Source organism: Microcaecilia unicolor, chromosome 8, assembly GCF_901765095.1.
Source record: "Microcaecilia unicolor chromosome 8, aMicUni1.1, whole genome shotgun sequence".
Lineage (NCBI taxonomy): Eukaryota > Metazoa > Chordata > Amphibia > Gymnophiona > Siphonopidae > Microcaecilia > Microcaecilia unicolor.
The window spans coordinates 157,682,283-157,706,316 of NC_044038.1; positions in this window are offsets into that span (position 1 = coordinate 157,682,283).

Sequence of the window (24,034 nt, forward strand, 5' to 3'; positions counted from 1 at the left end):
GTTCTTTTAAGTGATATAAATGAGCAGATTGGATGGGCCATTTTTATCTGCTGTAATCTAATGCAAGAATTTTGCACTATTACACTTACAGTGTGTCTGATATTACTTTAGAAAGCATGATACGGTTGTCTTATTTATGGTTCCAAGCTAGTTCTAAGCCAGCAGGCCAACAGAAGAAACACACCCTGCAGATCATGAAACAGAACTGGAGTAGAGACAAGCAAAGGAGATTAACTGCTACCAAAGTATGTATTTCATAGTAACGGTAATATAGTAAATGACGGCAGATAAAGACCGTACGGTCCATCCAGTCTGTCCAACAAGATAAACTCATTTTACATGGTATGCGATACTTTATATGTATACCCAAGTTTGATTTGTCTTTACCATTCTCAGGGCACAGACTGTAGAAGTCTGCCCAGCACTCTTCTTGTACTAAAAGTTCTGAAGCTAACATTGAAGCCCCTTAAAATTTACACTCAAGCCAGTCACAATCAGGGCGTAGAAGTCTGCCCAGCACCGGTTTTGCTTCCCAATTACTGGCGTCGCCACCTAATCTCTGTTAAGATTCTGTGGATCCATTCCTTCTAAACAGGATTCCTTTGTGTTTATTCCATGCACGTTTGAATTCCATTTTCGTTTTCATCTTCAGCACCTCCCACAGGAGGGCATTCCATGTATCCACCACCATTTCTGTGAAAAAATACTTCCTGACATTACTCCTGAGTCTGCCCCCCTTCAACCTCAATTCATGTCCTCTAGTTCTACCACCTTCCCGTTTCTGGGAAAGGTTACATTCAGAATCAGTCCTGGGGTTTATCCCTCTACTTCTTGGGATTACCACATATATCATGAGTTAAAACTAGTACAGGCTCGGTCTGTTCATTGTTTTTGTTTTTTTGTATGTATGCATTACTACATTAAAACTGTGTCCCCTGAGAGAGTGAACATTTCCTGAAATTCTGCGTGCTTTCAGTGTATTTTGTTGAATAAATACCCTGTTAATGAATAAATGCAGTGAACATGTAGTTGAAGCAAAGGCTTTCTAAGCTAAGCAATAAAAGACTTTGAGGTGCTGTAACATGATAAATAAAGAAAAGTGAGAACTAGGCAATGATAGCTGTGGAGGCTAAATCAATACAGAATAAATAAGAGACGTGATTACTTAAAGCAGCCTTGAAAGCAGTGGAAAAAAAATATGCTATGAGTGTCAACGCTACAAGTACATGTAGAGTTGATGAATCCATAACCAGTGGGTTCAGGCTGCTGTTTGATGGACGTGAAATAATTTTATCTCATAAAAGTGGTGCTATTATCACACCTGCCTAGGTACCTTATGGTTCTTGTAATGACATTGATCCTAGTCTACTAAATTTGCAATAGGTTATGATTTCTTTTATTGGAATAAGAATTATCCAAAGAGGATATTTTTTGCACTTAAGTTTTTCAGGCCATACAAGTCCTTTTTTCAAATGTGATTTTAAGGCCAAAGAAAGGAAGCATGCATAACTTGAAAGGTTATAGCAAATCAGTGTTAATGAATATGGGAGCTCTTTTAGTAAGCTGCATTAGGCATTTACGTGCATCTAACACAACTTAAAATGGCTTACTGTGGGATGTACTTGAGTATCCTGGGGGAAGTGCCAATTTAGTAATGTTAATACACGCGCTAATAACATTTTCAATTTTTTTTGGAGAGCACGCATCAGGAGTCATTTCTGTGCTAATCAGTTAACATAGCTACATTACTGCATCATAACTGGTAAGGTTAGGGTTACCACGTGAGCTCTTACCGCCTACAAAACAGGTGGCATGAAGTGCTCACATGGTATTGTTTTTTTTAATGGCCATGCAATAATGGCAACATTAGTACATGAGATTCTTTGAGCAATAAAAATGATTAGGGAGGAAAAAGCCTCAAGTAGCTCACAGCTATTGGCTTTCTTCCAGCTACACCAAAAATCAGACTGTAATTTTTGGTGTAAGTAGAAGAAAGAGACTCTACAGCTAAGTATTTAAAGCTGGTATTTTTGACAAATCTGTTAGATTTCATAATTTGCACTTAACTTACCAGGGAGATTTTTTGCCAATGATGATGAAGCCCTGCTCTTTCAGTCAATAACTTTGAACCTCTTGGGGCTTTTTCCTCCCTACTTATCATTTTATTGCTTACTGATAAGAATTCAAAGAATCTTTTTTACTTATGGGCAGATGATCAGAAGTAAACACGGGCGCTAGAGGCCAATAGTGCCATATTAGCATCTGTGTTTGCTCCTGCCTGATGATCAAAGCCGGTTAGTGCGTGTAATAACGCACTTGCTGGCTCTGAACTCTAATTGCATGCAAATGCATGCAATCAAGGGTCTCCCACATTCACCCCTCATGATCAGCAGGCAGAGCACCAAACAAGGGCGCTGCTACCGCTGTAAACCTTACACCAACTCAGAGCTGGCATTAAGGTTTGCTAGCGAGGGAGGAATGAGGGAGACCCACTGAAGAGGTTTGACAGGAATTTTCTCCCGGACCTGTCAAAACTAAGCCCGTCCCCCTCCAAAGCACAAAAACCCATGTGCTCCAGTAGGACCACTAGCTGCCCCCCTCTCACCCACCCACCCCCACATCGCACAAAAATACCTTGGTGGTCCAGTGGGACCACTAGCTTCCCTCCTCCACCCTCAGTGCCCTACCCTCCACAGTGGTGGTTGTAGTTGGAAGAGAGAGGGACTAGCAATCCCTCTCTCCTCTTCGGGCACCTTCCCAAAATGGCAGCATCCCGCCCTGCCCGGTGCATCCTGGGATGCACCAGGCAGGGCTTAACCCATATATGGATGTTAAGCCCCACCCAGCGCATCCCAGGATACACCAGGCAGGGCAGGATGCCACCATTTTGGGAAGGTCCCCAAAGAGGAGGGAAAGAGTACTAGTCCCTCCCTCCTCCAACTACTACCACCACCACTATTGAGAGGTAGGCCACCGAAGGTGGAGGGGCGGACAAATAGTGGTCCCACTGGACCACCAGGGCATTTTTGTGTGATGTGGCGGGGTGGGAGTGGGAAGCTAGAAGTCCTACTGGACCACCAGCATTTTTGTGCTTTGGGGAGAGGGGCCTGGAAGTCCACCGAACCTCCAGGCCTTGTGTTTGGGGGGGGGGGGGCTTAGTTTTGACAGGTCCAGAAGAAAATCCTGGACCTGTCAAACTTCTTCTGCTGTTTGAAAGATCCAGGTTTTTGACAGCCCGGATCTGTCAAACAACTGCTGCGGGAGGACTGTGCCTTGGGCGCATGCCCAGGCACAATCCTCCCACAGAAGTATCCCTATGATCAGAGCTAATAGAGCACATAAATTTTCATGCTATTATCTCTGATCATAGGGGCAGTAAAGTCCCGTACTGTTCCAGCGCTATTTTTAGAGGGCTGTTTGGAACAGCGTAAGCTTTCGATCATCTGCCAATAATTTTTTAAAATTATTTTGCTAGGCAGTTTTGATTATTTTCCTCATTATTTTTCTAGTCTAACATTAGTACATAGCTATTAATACAAAAAATGGAAAATTGACCACTTTCCCCCGGATTCTATATAGCGCGCCTAGAGATCCGCGCCCAAATCCAGGCTTATTCTATAACAACGCATGTAAATTAATTGGCAACAAGCTAATTAGTGTTGATAACAGCAGTTAACAAGCAATAATGAGCACTAATTGGCAATAATGTACGACTTGCTAAGAGCATTCTGTAATGCACTGCGCCTAACTTCTACCGCATGCAGGCAAAAAGGGGTGTGGTTATGGGAGGGAAAATGGGTGTTCCAAAATTTATGCACACTGTTATAGAATATCCAGCTTATTTTCGAAAGAGAAAAATGCCTATATTGCGACCTAAATCGGGAGATAGACGTTTGTCTCGCAAAGGCGCCCAAATCGGTATAATCGAAAGCCGATTTTGGGCGTTTCCAACTGCACACCATCGCGGAAATGAATAAAGTTGATGGGGGCGTGTCGGAGGCGTGGTGGAGGCGGAACTGGGGCGTGGTTATCAGCCAAGGAGAGATGGGCGTCTTTAGCTGATAATCGAAAAAAAGGCGTTTTTACCGCGATTTTGGGTCACTTTTTTTAGACCCTTTTTTTTCACGAACAAGTCCCAAAAAAGTGCTCCAACTGCCCAGATGACCACTGGAGGGAATCGGGGATGACCTCCCCGGACTCCCCCAGTGGTCACTAACCCCCTCCCACCAAAAAAAAAACCACTTTACAAACTTTTTTTCCAGCCTCTATGCCAGCCTCAAATGCCGTACCCACCTCCATGACAGCAGAATGTGTTCAATCCTGTCACAGCCTTTCCCTGGGTCAGATGTGGCTCTCGGGTGCAGTACAGGGTCACATCAGCATTGCATTGTGGTGGGTGTAGGGTATTGGGCTCCATGATTTCATTAGCTTGTGTTACAGTCTCACGATGCTGGTAGTTGGTAGGCTCTTCTCCCATGGTGCTTTTCCCCCTGCCTACTGGGTCAGAGTGTGCCCTGTTGTGTTTCCTGTTGTAGTCCATGCGGTAGTGGCCATTTTTGTAAGCCAGTTTTAGTTCCCTTTCCTGTGTTAGCCACGTTACAGAACTTAGCTCTTACCTTGAATGTGGCTGAAATAGGGCATTGTACAGCATTCTGCCAGCACTGACCTACTGCTAATCTCAGTACCAGGGAGACTCGTTGCCAATGGGGCACAACCTCTGATCTGCAGTTAACTGTGAGTAAAGGCGGTTATTCCAATAAAGGACGTTTTTGGAGAGATTAGTCTTCAGGTGTCAACTGGTGTGCCAATGTTATATAGCAGCAACCAGTCCTAGAGGCCTGCGTGTATGCAGGTCCCTGGAGCACTTTTAGTGGGTCCCGCAGTGCACTTCAGCCAGGTGGCCCCAGACCCACCCCCCCACCTGTAACACTTGTGCTGGTAAATGGGAGGCCTCCAAAACCCACTGTACCCACATGTAGGAGCCCCCTTCACCCCTAAGATCTATGGTAGTGTTGTACATTTGTGGGTAGTGGGTTTTGGGGGACGGGGGTTGGGAGCTCAGCACCCGTGGTAAGGGAGCTATGCATGTGGGAGCTTTTTCTGAAGTCCACCGCACTGACCTAGGGTGCCCAATTGGTGTACTGGCATATCAGGGGGGCGAGTGTACTACGAATCGTGGCCCCTCCCACAGCCAAATGGCTCGGATTAGGACATTTTTGAGCTGGGCGTTTTTAGTTTCCATTATCGCTAAAAAAAACAAAAGCCCAGCTCAAAAACGTCCATTTTTTCGAAAATACGGTTTGGTCTGCCCCTTCACGGACCCGTTCTCGGAGATAAACGCCCATGGAGATAGGAGTTTGCGTTCGATTATGCCCCTCCTTGGCTCTTTGTGCCTAAATCTACACACCAGGATTTATAACACATTTTCGTTGGTACAAATGGAGGTGCGTAGTTTTAGGCATTGTGATATCAAATAAGCATATTCTATATACCGCGCCTAAATCTAGGCGCTGCTTATAGAAGACGGTCAGGCGGAACTTTTTTCCACGTGGATTTTTCAGGTACCATATATAGAATCTGACCCTTTATGGCTGCATCAAAAATGGCCTTAGTGTGCGGGAAGAAGCCATACAAGGGCAAGCTAAGGCCTTATGGTTAACTTTTCTCCTCTGTGACCTGTCCATGAACATACACTGTGAACCTTTAACTTTACAGGTTTCTTCTTCACATATGAGTGTATGACCTTCAAATGTTCATTTATAGCAACATCCTTTGATCATTCTGATATAGTCTGCATTACCATAAATACATGTATTACACCTGAATTTACTGTTTTGGCTCATTAATATATTACAGTAGATTAAATGGGCTCATTTTGAATGTGTTATATATAACCTCTATAGTCTAATATTTATTTAATGAGTCATCAAACAAGGGCAAGGTAATTAAAGGTGAAGTGATGTCTTCATAGATTTTTTATATTGATCTTTTTACCATAGTAGGAGTAACAGATTAATGCAAAACCTCAGATATGCCTCCTCCCAAAGATATAGTTAAGATATTGCCATCAATGCATCTATGTTATGTTTTCCACATTTCTAACACATTAGTTTTCACTGCACTAATAAAATAAGAGCTGTTATGCCTACTTTTGCCTCCCTTTACCTCATTATAATAGATTTCATATTAACACCCACAATGGAAACTAATATACAGTACTGTTAACACTTGTTAACTGCTTGCACTAAATATCACAGCGTAACCTAAACTAATTCTTATATTACTGCTAATGCAGTTTACGGTGGCCCCTTTTTGCAGCATTATTGTTCTGCCCAGGAGCATCAGGTCACCAAGCCATGGGCAGTTGATCCTGGGTCACCTTTAAAAGGGGCCAGCACCCATCCCCAATAATGGTGGAAAGAGCAACCTCCCCCCAGGGTGAAAGCCCCCCTTGGGCTCCTCTTCAAATATGGACCTCCTTGAACTGCCCCATCCAAAATGGTCCTCCCCTAGTGACAGACCCCCTCCACCCACAAGTTTCACCTCCCTATTCAAATTCTCCCATCACAGACAGCAACCCCTCCTCTAGACATTATTCTTTTACAACGGGAATCAGCAACCTGCGTTACTGAAATACCACAGGTTGGTGACTCCTGTGATAAATCAAGGTTCAGTAAAATCCCCCACCCCCTAAATCTTTAGTAGCTATATTAACTGATCAAACTAGCAATTACCTCAGGTCATCACTTTTCCGCTCCCCCTCATATCTCCAACAGCTGTTTCCCTTCCCTACTTCATGGCATCACTGCCCTTTCTCTACTACTCCTGTGTTCCACATCCCATTGCACTAGTGAGTCTCCTCAAATTCTTCACCTCTCCCCGAAACACATCTCATACCACTCCCCCCACTCCTCAGCTCTCCTTCATCCTCCTGTAACCACTGTTTCCATCACTGTTCTGGTCATTGTCCTGCCACTGTGGCATAAAACAGATATAGCACTTATACCCTTTCTTATCTGTTGCTAAACTTTTCCTCTGAGGCCTGCTTCATTCATGATCTGCTCCTCATCAGTAGCCCCGACTAGCATCTACTGCCTGATTCCAAGCAATACTGGTCTGTTTCTTCTGCAAGAATCTCCTCCAATAAAGCCAAAAACAGTGGCCCTTTTACTAAGAATCACCAGGGGCATAGCTACAGGGGGCCACGGGGGCCTAGGCTCCCGCAAATTATATCCGGGCCCCTGGTTTGGCTGGTGGGGGTCCCCAACCCCCACCAGCTGAAGCCTTCTTCAGCACCATCTCCGGCGCAGCCGCATTCCTGCCTGCTCTTCTTGCTCCTCCTGTCCTGTGCAGGCTGATGCTCCTTCTCAGTTTCACGTAAAGAAGCGTCAGTGTGCACAGGACAGGAGGAGCAAGAAGATCAGGGCAGGAATGCGATTGCACTGGAGACGGCGCTGAAGAAGGCTTCGGCTTGTGGGGGTTGGGGACCCCCCAGCAAAGGTATTTGCGAGGCGAAGGGGGTTGCGAGGAGGTGAGGGGGGTGCGAGAAGGCGCAAGGCGTTGGGGGGGGAGGTGAGGCAAAGCAAGGAGTGGCAGTGGGGGGGAGGCAGTGGGGCCGCGCTCAAAATTTGCCCCCAACCTCGGGCTCTGGCCCCTTCCCACCATAAGGTCTGGCTACTCCCCTGAGCAGTGCTAAAAAGTGGCCAGTGCTATCCCCAGTGAGGGTCTTTTCTGCTCGCTGAGGCCACTTTTAGCATGGTGATAAAGTGGACCCATTTTCCTATAAATGGACACATGCTAAGTTCCCCATTAGCATGTGAGCCTCTACTCACACCTATTTTGTAGGCAGTAAGGGCGCATGCGCTAACCACACGCTAATCGGTTAGTGCATAACGATGTAGCTGCTCAAACCGATTAGCGCAGAACATGCCTACTCTCTGCCCCAGACATGCCCCCAGCACTAAAAAATAAATTTTATTTTTTGGAGCGTAGATAGTGCGAGCCGATCCAAGAATTACCGTGGCATGCCTAAGCGCGACTCATGGTAGTGCTTTTTAACCTGCAGTAAGCACACATTAGTTACCGTAGCTTAATAAAAAGACCCCACAATGAAGTATACTTTTATAAAAGAGCATCTAGATTAAAAGGATAGAATGTGTCTATTTTTAGCCTATTTTATGAAGATACATATATAAGTTTACCTCATTGATTGTATCTAGGTTATATTTGCTCGTTTTACTATTGTTAAACTGTTAACAAAATTGTAAGTTTTATGTCGAGCTGTACCTGCTGTACACCACCATAACATAGAAACATAGAAAAATATAGGCAGATAGTCCATATGGCCTATCCAGTCTGCCCTTCCATGCCATCTACTCTCCCATCACTCCCTTACAGATCCTATGTACTTGTCCCAAGCTCTCTTGAATTCAAAAACTATTTTTGTCTCCACCACTTCCACTGGGAGACCATTCCACGAATTCACTACCCTTTCCATGAAGAAATATTTCATCAGGTTAGTTCTGAGTCTTTCCCCTTTCACCTTCATTCTATGTTCCCTTATCCAGAGCTTCCTTTCAGTTGAAAGAGACTCGCCTCCTGTGTATTTATGCCTCTTAGGTATTTAAAAATCTCTTTGTCATATCTTCCTCTTCCCCTTTCTTCCAAAGAATACATATTGAGATTTTTAAATCTGTCTCTATATGTTTTATGATGAAGGCCACTGATTATTTTAGTAGCCACCCTCCGGACCGACTCCATCCTGTTTATATCTTTTTGAAAATGTGGTCTCCAGAGCTGTACACACTATTCTAAATGAGGTCTCAACAGAGTCTTCTACAGGGACAGCATCACCTCCTGTTTCCTACTGGCCATTCCTCTCCCTATACACCCAAACATCCTTCTAACTTTCACCATTGTCTTTTCTACCTAATTGGCCACCTTAAGATCATCACAAACAATCACACCCAAGTCCTGCTCCTCTTTCATGCACAAATGTTCATCGCCTCCTAAACTGTATTATTCCCTCGGGTTTTTGCAGCCTTGGGTAAATCTCTTCATAAAAGTGGTTATTAAATCCCAATAAATAAATAATAAATATCTATGTGTCTTTATAAAACACTAGCATCAGAGATATTTGCTTAGTGGTAAATATTCAGCCAGCAGTGGTCAGTGATTTTTCACTGCTGCCAGCTTTATGCCTGGATATTCAATACCTACAGTAAAAATAGTTTAGTTTATTCATATTTTATATACCGTCTTTCATAAAATCAAAGTGGTAAATAAATAGATTGCCCTCGGTATGGGACCTAAAGTGACTGACTGGGTTAAAAACTGGTTAAACAGAAGGAGACAGAGGGTAGTGGTAAATGGAGTTTCCTCTGAGGAAAAGGATGTTGAAAGTGGTGTACCACAGGGGTCGGTCTTTGGGCCAGCTCTTTTTAACATCTTTGTGAGTGATATTACGGAAGGGCTTTGTAGTAAGGCTTGTCTCTTTGCGGGTGATACCAAACTCTGTAATAGGGTGGACACCCCGAAAGGAGTGGATAGCATGAGGAAGGATTTGGCAAAGCTTGAAGAATGGTCCTAAAATTGGTAACTAACATTTAATGCAAGAAATGCAGGGTCATGCACTTGGGTCTCAAAATCCCGAAGGAAAGGTACAGTATAGGGAGTGAAGAGCTTCTGTGTATCCATTTAGAATACTGTGTGCAATTCTGGAGACCACACTTATGGAAAGATATAAACAGGATGGAGTCAGTCCAGAGGGTGGCTACAAAATTGGTACAAATTGGTACAAAAAGTGGTCTCGGTCATAAAACATATAGGGACAGGCTCATGAACCTCAACATGCATACGCAGGAAGAGAGGCGAGAGAGAGGGGATATGATAGAGATCTTTAAATACCTCAGTAGTGTTAATGTACAGGAGGTGAGCCTTTTTCAATTGAAGAAAACCTCTGGAATGAGAGGTCATAAGATGAAGTTAAGAGAAAATAGGCTTAGGACAAATCTGAGGAAATACTTTTTCACAGAAAGGGTGGTGGATGCATGGAATGGCCTCCCGGTGGAGGTTGTGGAGACAAAGACTGTGTCAGAGTTTAAGAAGGCGTGGGACAGACATGTGGGATCTCATAGGAAAAGGAGTAGTTACTGAGGATGAGCAGACTGGATGGGTCATTTGGCCCTTAACTGCCGTCTTGTTTCTATGTTTCTACAAAATAGCAAAATTAGCTTGTGGTCTTTAATTCAAAAAATAAGAAAATTGACCATGTTCTGGCTGTGGTAAAAATGGCCTTAGCATGTGGGAAAGACTCATGTAAGAGTGTGCTGAGGTCATTTTTTTTACCACAGCTTAGTAAAAGTACTCCTAAGTAAGGTAGCTTAAACTTTGAAAAAAAGAAGTAAAAATGCTTCCTTTTTTTAAATAGAAATTGCCAAAAGCCAGTCACCTAACTGACCTATCAAAATATAAAGTTTTCCAAGAAGAATATCCCTTTGCATCATAATTTACAGGATCTTAAGTGTGTATTGCCTAGAAATAAACTTGGAAAATCCATTTTCAGAACTTAGCATTTACCGCTTCCACCATCTGCTTATCTCCAGGACTGTAAAGGCAAAAGAAGCATTAGAGTGAATTGCATCATAAAACGTTAGATGTATGTGATAGAGATATATTTTTATTTAATGCAAGGTTATACAGCATACATCTGTTCTTTCTCCTCCTTTGATTCACATACAAATCAAAGGTAAAGTGTACATGACAAACTAAAACTTTTGCTTGATTCTTAAAATGAGTATATTTGATCAAAAAATACTTATAGCTTTTTGTACAGAATTTTGCTTGGACATTTTTTTAAAATAATACAAAATTAAAAAAAGAAAAAATATCATAAATACCACTGTCTTGATCCAGGGTGAGCCCTTAGACCACAGCCAAGTTGACATTATCTAGACAATCTGAGGGCTGGCTAGGACCCCCGACTGGTGATAGGTGAGACACCTGGGCAAGGCTGGACTGAAGGCAAGGCTAGAGTTTGAAGTAAGGACTGGAGCTTGGAGTCAGGGCTGGAGTAAGGCAGGAAGCAGGGCAGGAACACGGAGCGGGGCTAGAACAAGACACAGACAGGAACAGGAGACAAACTGGATCAAGACTGCAACACACACTAGACAGTTCTAAGAGACCTGTTACAAAGGCACTGGCAGGGAGACAGGAACTTCCTTAAATACTATCAAACAGGAAATGATGACATCAGCCAGTGCCATCTCGCAGAGCTATAAAGGAAGTGTTGGGTTTCCAGGAAGTAAACAGATCCTCCTCGGCACAGAATGCTGCCGGAGTCCACAGAGACCAGTTGAGGGGCGTGACAACCCTGATCCAAATTTCTCCCAAATAAGACTAGATTTAGAGAGAAAGCATAAATTAAATTAAAAATAATGGAAGCATAAAGTACAAGTGTGTCCTACAATGATAGAGTGGTAACACATTTCAAAGTGGAATTACTACAATCAGCTCAACCAAGTAAACACCCAGTTTAAAACACAGTTTTCATGCTCAAGCATATACCATCATCAGGACATCCAAATGTGTAATTAAATCAAGTAATCAAAACAGTGTTCAAAATGAAAATTATTCTTAAAAGAAGTTTTGTTCACAAAATTTAGCTACAACCTCAAAATCTAGAAAACAATTGCATATGTTCATGGTATGTCCATTCTATGCTAATAAAATATAGGAGCACGGAGCAGCACCCCAAACCAATGATCAGTCCATAGAAAAGATGGAATATATTTGATAATTCTTGAATCCAAATCAATGTTCATAAGTAAGGAGACTGGTTGCAATGATAGCCAGTTCAAGAATGGTGGATATGCTCCCAAACAGACTTTTCAAGGGAACAACAAAATCTAAATAAATAAAATTACCCTTATGGTTAGGAAAGCATCCATCAGATAATATAGAACTACACAAACAAAATTTATAAAAAGAATGGATTCTATAGGAAGGAACATGTTGGAACGTTGAAAGATATTCTTCTAAGAAGCCATTATTAGAGCAAGAACGTCCTAAGAATAGAGTCTACTACAGCCAGATAAATAGATCCCTGGAGTATTGCTCCTTACATATCCCGACTCTGCAAGCAAGGAGAAGATCATTGCTGGGTGTTGCTTGTTAGCAGAAGAAAAGAATTTGTCATCTGATAGAACAGTAGGGCAGATGTTAAGCAGAATAAAATGGGAGATGAGAAAGGTCGAAAGCACAGTTAGGAATGTTGACATCCTGAATGTTTAATGATTTATCCCCTTTCCCTGGTTCTAACTTGCTGTTCCTCAGATGAAAATGCAAATTTAAAAGACCTATGTTGTTCTCCAAACACATATGCAAATACAGTATATTAAGCTGCTTTCCATGTATGCATTATATTGACTTTGCAGTACAGTATATTTGAATTATAATTGAAATTAAAACTTGGCTATGGTGATTAAATATAAATTGTGAATATAATCAGTGTTATAATGTGCTAAATTGTTGAGTAAATTGTGTTTATTCATCCGGGCCAAAGTCCAGTATGCTTTATTATCAAAGCACTTAGGAAATATTCATGTCACAACTAGCACCATGGTCAGCAGCCAGACACATATTGCTGCATGGGGCAGGATGACTCCTGTAGCAGAACTAACTCTATTATACTTTTATTACTATTTATTTAAAGCTGGGTAGTCTTAATCATGACTTTAGCCAACATGGGTATAAAATAATGGAAAGGAGCAATTAACAAAACATGTAGCAGCAAAATTTGGCAGAATGGGGAAAAAGCAGACTAGCAACTGGAAGAACTCCTAAATTACTTGAAAGAATACCCAAAGAAAATGTTAAATAATGAAATTACAAAGTAGTGGAGCCAGTTGCATATGTACTCTAAGTCCAGCTTATTTTTGTATAATGTATTTGGGATGATTCTGAATGGTCACTGGCCAGAGAAACATGGGCCGCTGACCTGGAAGGGGGTTTGATTATAGGGTTTCAGTAAAATGGTGATTTCCAAACCTGTCCTGGGGGAACCCCAGCCAGTCAGGGTTTCAGGATATCCACAATGAATATTCATGGGATTGGTTTGCAAATACAGCTTCTATGGTGTATTTGGGATGATCCTGGACAGTCAATGGCCAGAGAAGCATGGGCCGCCGACCTAGAAAGGTTTTTTTTAGGATTTCTGTAAAATGGTGATTTCCAAACCTGTCCTGGGGGAATCTCAGCCAGTCAGGGTTTCAGGATATCCACAATGAATATGCATGGGATTGATATGCATACACTGCTTCTTTGGTATGCATATTCATTGTGGATATTCTGAAAACCTGACGGCTGGGGTTCCCCCAGGACAGGTTTGGGAACCCCCTGTAGTAAAGCCATGTGGAAAATCAGGTGGATGCAAAAGTTAGCTGAGAATTGTACTCAGAATGCCAAGGGATTTACTTGCTACTGGGCCATAAAGGGCCTTTCAAAATTCTGATGCATTTACAAGATGGTTGATTACTCTTTGGCCACTGCTTGTCCCTGAGGGTCAGTAGCCTGGAATCTAGGTACTATTGGAGTTCCTGCTAGGTACTTGTGAGTTGTGACCCAGGTTGGCCACTGTTGGATGCTAGGCTAGATGGACCTTTGGTCTGGCCCAATATAACAATTCTTATGTTCAAATGAGAAGAGTTGAATCTTCATTTATAATTACCAGCAGGACATACATGCTAACTAGAAATCTTCACACATTGTAGTAAAGGGGCCTCTATGTGCTTTATAAAATAGTCTCAAAATAGGTACCTAGCTGTATTTCCAACCTAATTGACCTGTTATAAATATACCCTCATGGTTTATGGTCTATTGACTTGATATACTTCTCCTCCTGAAAGTAAAAGAACACCATGGGTTGACAGAACAGTAGAGGTAAAGAAATTAAGATTAGAGGCTAAGAAAAAAAAATTCAGCCAGTATTTTATTTAGGTAGAGGTTATGTCCTAGTAGGAGCATCCTAACCTAGTCCTTCACCAAAGGCTTATCTGAACAAATGTGTTTTGAGGGCAGATTTAAAGTTAGGATTTGACAGTTCAAGATGGAGTGATTTAGGTAAAGCATTCCAGAAATGGAGCTGTGCAAAAAAAAAACCAAAAAACAACTAATCACAATCTCTTCCTATAAAATAAAACGCACCTCCAACGTTCTGAAGCCGAGGAAGTGAAGCCTTCAAGCCTTGAAGCATTCCTGCAACGTTCCGGAACTACGTGTCATCAATTGAGGAGATGGAGCCTTACAGAGCGCACAAATGCTTCAAGGCTTGAAGGCTTCACTTTCTCGGCTTCAGAACGTTGGAGGTGCATTTTATTATATAGCATGTGCTCGGTGCTTTTCTGTAGCACATGGGGGGGGGGGAATTTAATATATGCTGATTAAAGTGGTGGAGTGGCTGGAGGGGGGGCAGGGGAGATAGGACAATCGCTGAGTGGCTGGAGGGGGGCAGGGGAGAGAGAAGAATCGCTGGGTGGCTGGAGGGGAGCAGGGGACACAGGAGAATCACTGGGTGGCTGGAGGGGGGCAGGGGAGAGAGGAGATTCGCTGGGTGGCTGGAGGGGGGCAGGGGAGAGAGGAGATTCGCTGGGTGGCTGGAGGGGGGCAAGGGAAAAGGAGAATCACTGGGTGGCTGGAGGGGGGCAAGGGACACAGAAGAATTGCTGGGTGGCTGGAAGGGGGACAGGGGAGATAGGAGAATCACTGGGTGGCTGGAGGGGGAGCAGGGGACACTCGCTGGGTGGCTGGAGGGGGGGAAGGGGACAGAGGAGACTCGCTGGATGGCTGGAGGGGGGCAGGGGAGAGAAGAGCATTGGTGGGTGGCTGGAGGGGGGCAAGGGAAAAAGTAGAATCATTGGGTGGCTGGAGGGGGAGCAGGGGAGAGAGGAGAATCGCTGGGTGGCTGGAGGGGGGGCAGAGGAGACACACTCGCACCCAGCAGTCTCACTCTCTCTCTGTCACACACACACTCACACATTCACTCCCTCTCACACACAGTCAATCTCACACATACTCTCTCAAACATACACACTCCGAGGAAAACCTTGCTAGCACCCGTTTCATTTGTGTCAGAAATGGGCCTGTTTTACTAGTATAGTAATAAAACCTTTAAAAACCTTCCAATGGACATTAACTACCAATTTTAATACATTAGACAGTGAGAAATTAGTAGCAGTAACCCATTTTAGTTTAAACACTGCTCTATCTCCTTTTCAAAAGTTAGCACCAGCAGCCTGGTTCCATCCCGGTTAAGGTAGAGTCCATCCTTTCGGAACAGCCCCCTCCTACCCCAGAATTTTGTTGAGTGGGACTTCTCTACAATGTCCCTTTAGGCCTCCTCTATGTACCTTTTTGTCTTATTAGATTTCATTGGCATTTATACATGTAAATTTAGGTGTGCGAACCATGCCTAAAATTTGCATCTTAACATTGGAAAGTCATGGATCATACTGTTTGTACTAAGTGGGACCAACATTCTGTGGGATTTTTGTGTATGGTACGAACCACTCTTATCTAGGTAAGTCCTGTTCACTGGGTCATACCTAGATTTGCAGCAGCACTTACTCAGATAGTGCTGCTGAAAATCTGATCAAGAAGACATGTAATGACTAAACACAAGGGTCCCACAGAAAGACACCAAAGAAGGGAAATGGAATGGGAAACCAACTAAGGCACAGCAGACAAAGGAGCTCGGAGTGCAACAATTGCTTTAATGGTCAAATACAGCAAACAGAAGTAAAATTCAGCATACACGACTTGACATGGCATCGTGTTTCGGCACTAGGTGCCTGCCTCAGGAGTCTTGTTAGGAAGAATCTAAACCAATATTCTGTGCCGTTATCACAAAAATGTGTAGAGGTCTTGAAAAAAACTGTTTTAAGATCCCGGAGGTATCTTGACCATCTAGAGAGAAAAGGTGAAAATCATAGTGCTTTGCCACAGTCCATATGATTAGATTCACGTGAAAATCTGATGAAACCACCTTGGCACTATCCGAGCAATGCTGGTGTGCTCCAGGGAGAGAGTCTGGGCAGAGCCAGGAGTCACCCAGTTAGCAGCAATGCTCAGTCCACTAACCTGATTACTATCTGAATAAACTTAGGACAGTCCTATCATTGGGACCCTTTTAGACAATTACAGTAAACACACAAATGTGGTAACTGCCTTTGAGATATTTTTGCCATTACTGTGCCCTAAACTGTGCATTAATGGCATGTTCGGTGCTGCCATTGTTGCAGGAGTATGGGACGTGTGCAAAGAGAAAGGAATCTCCTGTGGTCATCATGTATTTCATCCAGGGTTCCTGATGGAGCCATCCAAAACGGAGCTCTGTAGAACCTTTGGCTCAGAATATTAGACACAGATAAGAAACTGTGAAGACTTTTGTTGCTATTTTGGTTGCTTTTATCTTTAGATTGAAATACACTACATTGGCATTTGGTTGGAACTTTATTGTATGTTGATACAGATGGGTGTTGTGTATAGTATTATAAAAGGATCAATTTTACAAAAATGTATTTAAAAAACAGGCATTTTTGTAATGTTGTATGTGGCATGCTCAAGGATGTATGTGGACATTCAAATGGGAGCTTTATTATGGGCTCATGATTCATTTAGTTGATTCCACCTGACTGATCACATATAGGCATTGGTGCCGCAGTCAGCTAACTGAGGGCCCCTTTTACTAAGCAGCAGTAAGCCCAATGCAAGCGGTAGCTTGTTAAACATGAAGTACCGCTGGGCTACTGCAGCAGCCTGGCGGTACTTCCCACCCCTAGCGTGCCATCATATTCGGTGCAACAAAAATATATTTATTTTTGATAGTGCTGGAATGTACCTGGCGGTAATCAGGCTAACCACCAGGTTAGCGCGGGAGCCCTTACTGCCACCTCAGTGGGTAGCAGTAAGGGCTCCCCCCCAAATGACCATGAGGCAAGTGCTTTACTTGCTACAAGTCCATTTCCTGCAGGAAAGAGATACTTCCCTTTTACCCGCTAAGGTAAAAGGGGGCCTCAGCGCATGTGAAAAACATTTTGCCGCAGTTTGGTATAAAGGGTCCTGACAGCTGCCACTTTTTCACATTTTTTTTAGATATTGTACAACAGTGGAGTATTACTTTCAGAAAACTCATTAGTTGATGCTTTCCTGAGGGGCATAACTAGGCAGAGCATGGTCAGAGAATGTATAGTTAGCACAGGACCATTTACCACCTCTTCAATAGGGAGTGCTAAGTGATTTCACATTAACTGCTTGCTCAATGCCATGTTTTCTAAGAGATTTTTCTATAAGCTGTTTTTGATTGGCTCCCATCTATCACCCTCTATGTTGATTGGCTTTTTCATGTGGAGGCGTCTGACATCATGTTTCTGATATGTAGAAGGTTCCTCCCAAGTAACTGTGTCTGCCTCCCGTGTTCAGCCATGCTTGAACAGTGCAAAAAATTAAGTAAGCATCATGTTTTTTTGATATTTATGTGGAACATTTTTCTGCATTTATGTTTGATTTATATTTTCTTCCTGCAGGGTTATGACTTGTTGACCCTGACGCAGCAAATCGAAACTCTAGCCTTCGTTGGTCATGGTCCTGTTTTCTGTTTGAGCTGGGAGAAAAAGACAATGCAACTAAGTCTATTTTTGCATTTTTGAATAATTATAATAAAGATTCCACTATTAGGAAGGTTTTTTCAGCTGATGATGAAGTCCTGCTCTACAAGCTTCTAAGCTGGGAGCTTCTTGAGGCTTTTACTCCCTTTATTTTTGGATGCTTATGTTTATATTGGAGAACCTGTGTTATATTAGTGTGTTGAAGGCATAATCTGGTTCCCTTCCCAGTCATCGGAGTGTAGATATACAGTATTCAGTCAGAATGACCATTTGAATAGTTCATTCCATTTTGACATCAGATGTTTTCTTCTTTATCCTAGCTCAGTTCTACATTGTCATGAAGTATCGCATCTTATATTTACCATGATTGTTTGGTCATCAGCAGAATTCAGTTCATAAAATATTACCTCTTCAGGGAAAAGGCAGAGCTCTTTCAAGCAGCAAATAGCACCTGCTTTTCTGTGAATAGAACTGAACAGTCTTTTCCGGCACATCCATCCATTAGTGAGGGATTTGCATATTGGACTGCTTAAGATGATTCTCCCTACTTGATGACAGAGCTGTTTAGTGTTTTGTATATTGCACCTGACACCAAGGATTACATTTCATCAAGTGGTTTGCAGTTTGCAAGCTGCATTTTCAAAATGTATATATATATATATATATACACACTAGTAAAAAGGCCCATTTCTGACACAATTGAAACGGGCGCTAGCAAGGTTTTCCTCGGAGTTTGTATGTTTGAGAAAGTGTTTGTGAGAGAGAGAGAGAGTGAATCTGCGAGTGTGTGTGTGTGACAGAGAGAGTGAGACTGGGTGTGAGTGTATCTGTAAGAGGGAGTGTGTGTGCCTGGGGTCCCTCCCTCCCACCCAGTTCCAGTGTCCCCCTTCCTCCGTGTTTCAGGGTCATCATTCCCCCTCCCTCCCTCCGAGTTCCAGGGTCGTCGTCCCCCCCCCTTTTTTTTTTTTAGTTTTTGTACAGGTGGTGCATTCCCCCCTCCTCCCCTCTCATCCCCTCCTCCAAGTTCCAGACTCCCCTCCCTCCCTTCCTCCCCCTCCCTCCACCCTTCCCCTTCCAAATTCCAACCCCCCCTCCGAGTTCCAGACCTCACCTCCCTGCCTCCCTACCTCTGATTTGCAGACCCCCCTTCCTCCGATTTCCTGACCCCCCTCAGAGTTCCTGACCCCCCGTCGGAGTTCCTGACCCCTGGAACCCCCTGCTGCGACCCTCTCGAGCCCCCCTTCGCGCCGCCAACTCTTGGGACTTCGGAGCCCATCTGTGAAGAAAGTTACGGACACAGGCAGGCAGACGCATAGAACATTGGGGGTGAGAATTATATAGGACACGTCATAATGGGTCTAGTGACATTAGCTAGGGCTTTGGAGCCCATCTGTGAAGAAAGTTACGAACACAGGCAGGCAGATGCATAGAATGTTGGAGGTGAGAATTATTATATAGGATATATATATATAATAAAAAGCACCTCCAACATTCTGAAGCTGACTCCGTGGCAGTGAAAGTTTGAAGGGTTCGTGCTGCCTCTAACGCTGTATCCATCTCCTGCATTGACGTCTTGCACTTCCGGGTTCGTCACAAACAGCACTGACCAACCACAGGATAGCAGCACGAGGCACAACCTCAACGTCTATAGCCTTCTCTTCGAGTTCGTTCCCTCAGAGTCCTGCCCTCGCGGAAAGAGGAAATGATGTCAGCAGGCGGGACTCAGAGGGAACGAAGTCGAAGGGAAGGCTACAGATGGGCAGGGCTTTCAAAGAAGCAGCCGCATCGATGGAGGTAAACAGGAGAACTAGGAGAATCGATGAGTGGCTGGAGGGGGAGCAGGGGAGCGAGGAGAATCACAGGGTGGTTGGAGGGGGGCAGGGGAGAGACGAGAATCAGTGGGTGGCTGGAGGGGGGGCAGGGGAGATAGGACAATCGCTGGGTGGCTGGAGGGGAGGCAGGGGAGAGACGAGAATCGCTGGGTGGCTGGAGGGAGGGCAGGGGAGACAGGAGAATCACTGGGTGGCTGGAGGGGGGGCAAGGGAAAAAGGAGAATTGCTGGGTGGCTGGAGGGGGGGCAGGGGACAGAGGAGACACACTCGCACCCAGCAGTCTCACTCTCTCTCTGTCACACACACACACTAGCACATTCACTCTCTCTCTCACACACACAGTCACTGTCTCACACACACACTCTCTCAAGCATGCACACTCCGAAAAAAACCTTGTTAGCGCCCGTTTCATTTGTGTCAGAAACGGGCCTGTTTTACTAGTGTGTATATATATATATATATATATATATATATATATATATATATATATATATATATAGATAGATAGATATAGATATATATATATTTTTTTTTTTTTACATTTTTCTTGCTTAGTGCTTATGTAACTTACATAATTTATGGGGTTAACCTACTGTGGAAAAATGTCAAAACAAGAAGCCTTGATATAAAATTCATTTGTTTGTATAAAGAGGCTTCCCATTTGATCAAATTGATATAGTGATGGCGAGTAAGACACAAATATTAGTGTAGCCCTAGTTTATCTAGGCAAGATCAAGGCCCACTAACAGGTTTATATACATTTTACATTCAAAACTTCTCTGCTGTAAATTGACATGGAATCCTGTTTTGCTGCTTCTTAAGCTGTACCAAATCACAAATCCAAAAAACTCCTCTGGTATCCGATGCACATAATATCCACAAAAACAAAGGGAATCAAATTCAGTCACATATCTTATACAATAACGTGTATGTAATCATTTAAAATTGAAATTAAACACCTAAGACCCTCAGAAACATAACTCACCCATGCAACTAACCAGAAATCTGGTACCTAAAGAGGGTGAGCAAGTTTTTTCAATCATTGGGTCCTTCACACTGAAAACCAAAGCTCTTGACTAATGTTTCCTTCAGAAAAAACAGTATGGAAGAGCAAAGTTAAATGAAAATACTGTGAAAAAGCACTAACATAACATAAATCAATATAACAATAATCTTTTTACACATATGGAATATCAAAATGCAGCAATAGTCCTTCAAAATTAGTTCTTCACTACAGATTTTGTAGATCTTACTACTATAAAATCCCCAAATGAAAAAATTTGAAGCATGTATTTTATGCTGCTGGGCAAGAGACAGTTCCACCCGGAAACTCCACTATCACAGCGCATTGGAACACCAATGTTTCTTAGTACTTTTCCACTGAGTTTTCAACAATCTTCACAGCCTCCCTGAATGCCCGACACTGTGGGTTTCACAGTCTGCCTCAGGGACTCGGGTACAGCTGCCACAACTGAAAAAGAAAGCAAAGACTCCACATAGCATAGCTTCTTAAGCTATAACATAAAAGGCACTGTCCACAAAGATATTAAATGCTCCTAAAACCTTTATTTTCAAAGTAGAATTTGTTAAATCCAGCGTAATCTTCAGACACAGAGGGGCATAATCGAATGCGAACGCCCATCTCTATGGGCATCTATGTCCGAGAACGGGTACATGAAGGGGCGGGACAGACCGTATTTTCGAAAAAAATGGCCGCCCATCTTTTTTTCCGATAATACGGTTTGTGCCTGGCAATGCATCGGAATTGTGCGGATTTGAGCTGGATGGTTTCGTTTTTCAGCGATAATGGAAATCGAAGGCGCCCAGCTCAAAAACGAACAAATCCAAGGCATTTGGTTGTGGGAGGGGCCAGGATTCGTAGTGCACTGGTCCCCCTCACATGCCAGATCACCAACTGGGCACCCTAGAGGCCACTTGTAACAATTAAAAAAACAAAATCATATACCTCCCAAGTCCATACTTCCCTTCCTTTGGGTGCTGAGCCCCTCAAATCCCCCCAAAATCCACTGCCCACAACTCTACACCATTACCATAGCCCTTATGGCTGAAGGGGGGCACCTACATGTGGGTACAGTGGGTTTTGGGGGAAGTTGGGAGGGCTCCCATTTACCAACACAAGTGTAATAGGTAGGGGGGATGGGCCTGGGTCCACCTGCCTGACGTCCACTGCACTCACTAACAACTGCTCCAGGGACCTGCATACTGCTGTGATGGAGCTGGGTATGGCATTTGAGGCTGGCATACAGGCTGGAAAACAAAGTTGTTAAAGTTGGTGTTTTTTTGGTGGGAGGGGGTTAGTGACCACTGGGGGAGTCAGGGGTGGTCATCCCCGATTCCCTCTGGTGGTCATCTGGTCATTTAGGGCACTTTTTTGGGACTTGTTCATGAAAAAAAAGGGTCCAAAAAAAGTGACCTAAATTCGCGCTAAAAACGCCTTTCTTTTTTTGATTATCGGCCGAAGGCGCCCATCTCTCAGCCAATAAACACACCCCAGTCCCGCCTTCACCATGCCTCTGACACACCCCATCAACTTTGTTCATTCCCGCGACGGAGTGCAGTTGAAGACGCCCAAAATCGGCTTTCGATTATACCGATTTGGATGCCTTTGCGAGATGAGCGCCTATCTCCCGATTTGGGTCGAAATCTGGGCACCCATCACTTTAAAAAATAAGGCAGTTAGCTTCCCCTGCTCCCTTTCAAACCCCTTTGGAAGTCAATTCCTAGGTTTCTGGTAAATGGCCTGTCCTGAACTACGACTATACTCTTTTCCAGATACATTCCCTTAACCAACGCTCTAGCATTTTCTGTAAGGTAACCATTAACGACAATGTTATTCCCTGAAGTGGACCTCTTCTCTCAGAGGTGTGGCCTGTGAGACCTGCTCCCCAGAGTTCAGGTGCTCTCCTTCAGGTCTGACACTTTACAGGAAGGATAAACTGAAATGATCCCCTTCCAAAACCCAGTGCTGAGTTTCGTTAATGACAACCTCTCCCACTGAAATAGTGTCATCAAATCATGTATCTCTCATTATAATTTAATACCAGAGATTATGGATCCTTTGAAGCCATACAATGGGGAATTTTCTGACTCACTTATCATAGTTTACAAGATTCAGGTTACAGCCACTCAACATCAGTGCCCTTACTATATCTTTCTCCTTTCCCCCTGTTCCACTGTTCTAGACGTTGGAACATCCATACTGATTTATTTTCAATATGGAACAACAGACCCTGATAAAATACAGCTTGTATCCTTTCTCAAATTCTTCTAGAGACCATTATTTATGGTCCTTTTCAAAATATTAACAATCAAATTTAAGTAAACCAGTACAAGTCATCCTCGTTAAATGCCAATTCTATAAATATTGCTTAATGCTAAGTAACCTTTACAGAATAGCACTTAGCATAGTTTCCCGTGCCCAACTTTGGGCGTGAAAACTTACGCCTGCTGAAACCTGGTGTAAATCATCACACCCAACTGGTGGCAGTTGGGCGCATAAATCCGAATATTCAATAACATTGTGCCTAATTTTGCACCTGACCCACTTAAGCTCCTTCCATGGCCACACCCATTTTTGAGTTGTGTGCACTGAAATTTAGGTGCACATGTTATAGATTACGGCTTAGGGCAGATGCGTGCATAACTCTTAATCAGTGCCAATTAAGTCCCAATTAACTCTAATTATCACCAATAGTTGTTTTTTAGTGCCTAATTGACTGTTTAGTTTATGCGCACATCTGGGATCCATGCCCAGTTTTGGGTGACCTATATAGAATCCCCAGATTAGTGTGCAGAATCAAACATCATCCAATGCAGTGTACAACTCCCAATGCAGCTGTTTTAAGCAGTAGATGCTGAAACACTTCAAGGACTACGTATTTGAGGTCTGAACTGGTAAATGTTGAACTAGTTTAAAATATGGTCTTTTGGTGTCTTCTATATCCTCAGTGGCATTCAACAGGAAGTGACATCACTGAATCAAAAAGACTTTTGTTATGTGATTATCTCAAACAGAGTATAAACACAATGAAGAATGCAAATGAACAAAACACATCATGATTTTGTCTGCTTGTTTTTGTTCAATAATGACATACAATGACAATTGCAAACCTACGTACTACATTACCACAGAACTCCACTGACATCAATAAATTCATGGACTGCATGGACCCAATCCTCGATGAATACCCAGCAGACCGAATCTGGATAAACTTTGCTCTCCTCACCGACGAAATCGTAGCCCAAGCGATCAACAGGTTCGCTAAATCCCACTGTAAACTGGACACATGCCCCAACTACCTAATAAAATCAGCCCCTCAATGCTTCATAGCAGACCTAACATCACACTTAAACTACATGCTACAACATGGACTCTTTCCCAAGGACAAAGGCAACATACTACTAACCCCAATACTTAAAGATCCAAAGAAAAAAGCAAATGAAATCACTAATTACCGCCCAGTAGCATCCATCCCCCTGGCAGTCAAACTGTTGGAAAGCATGGTAACCAAGCAACTTACC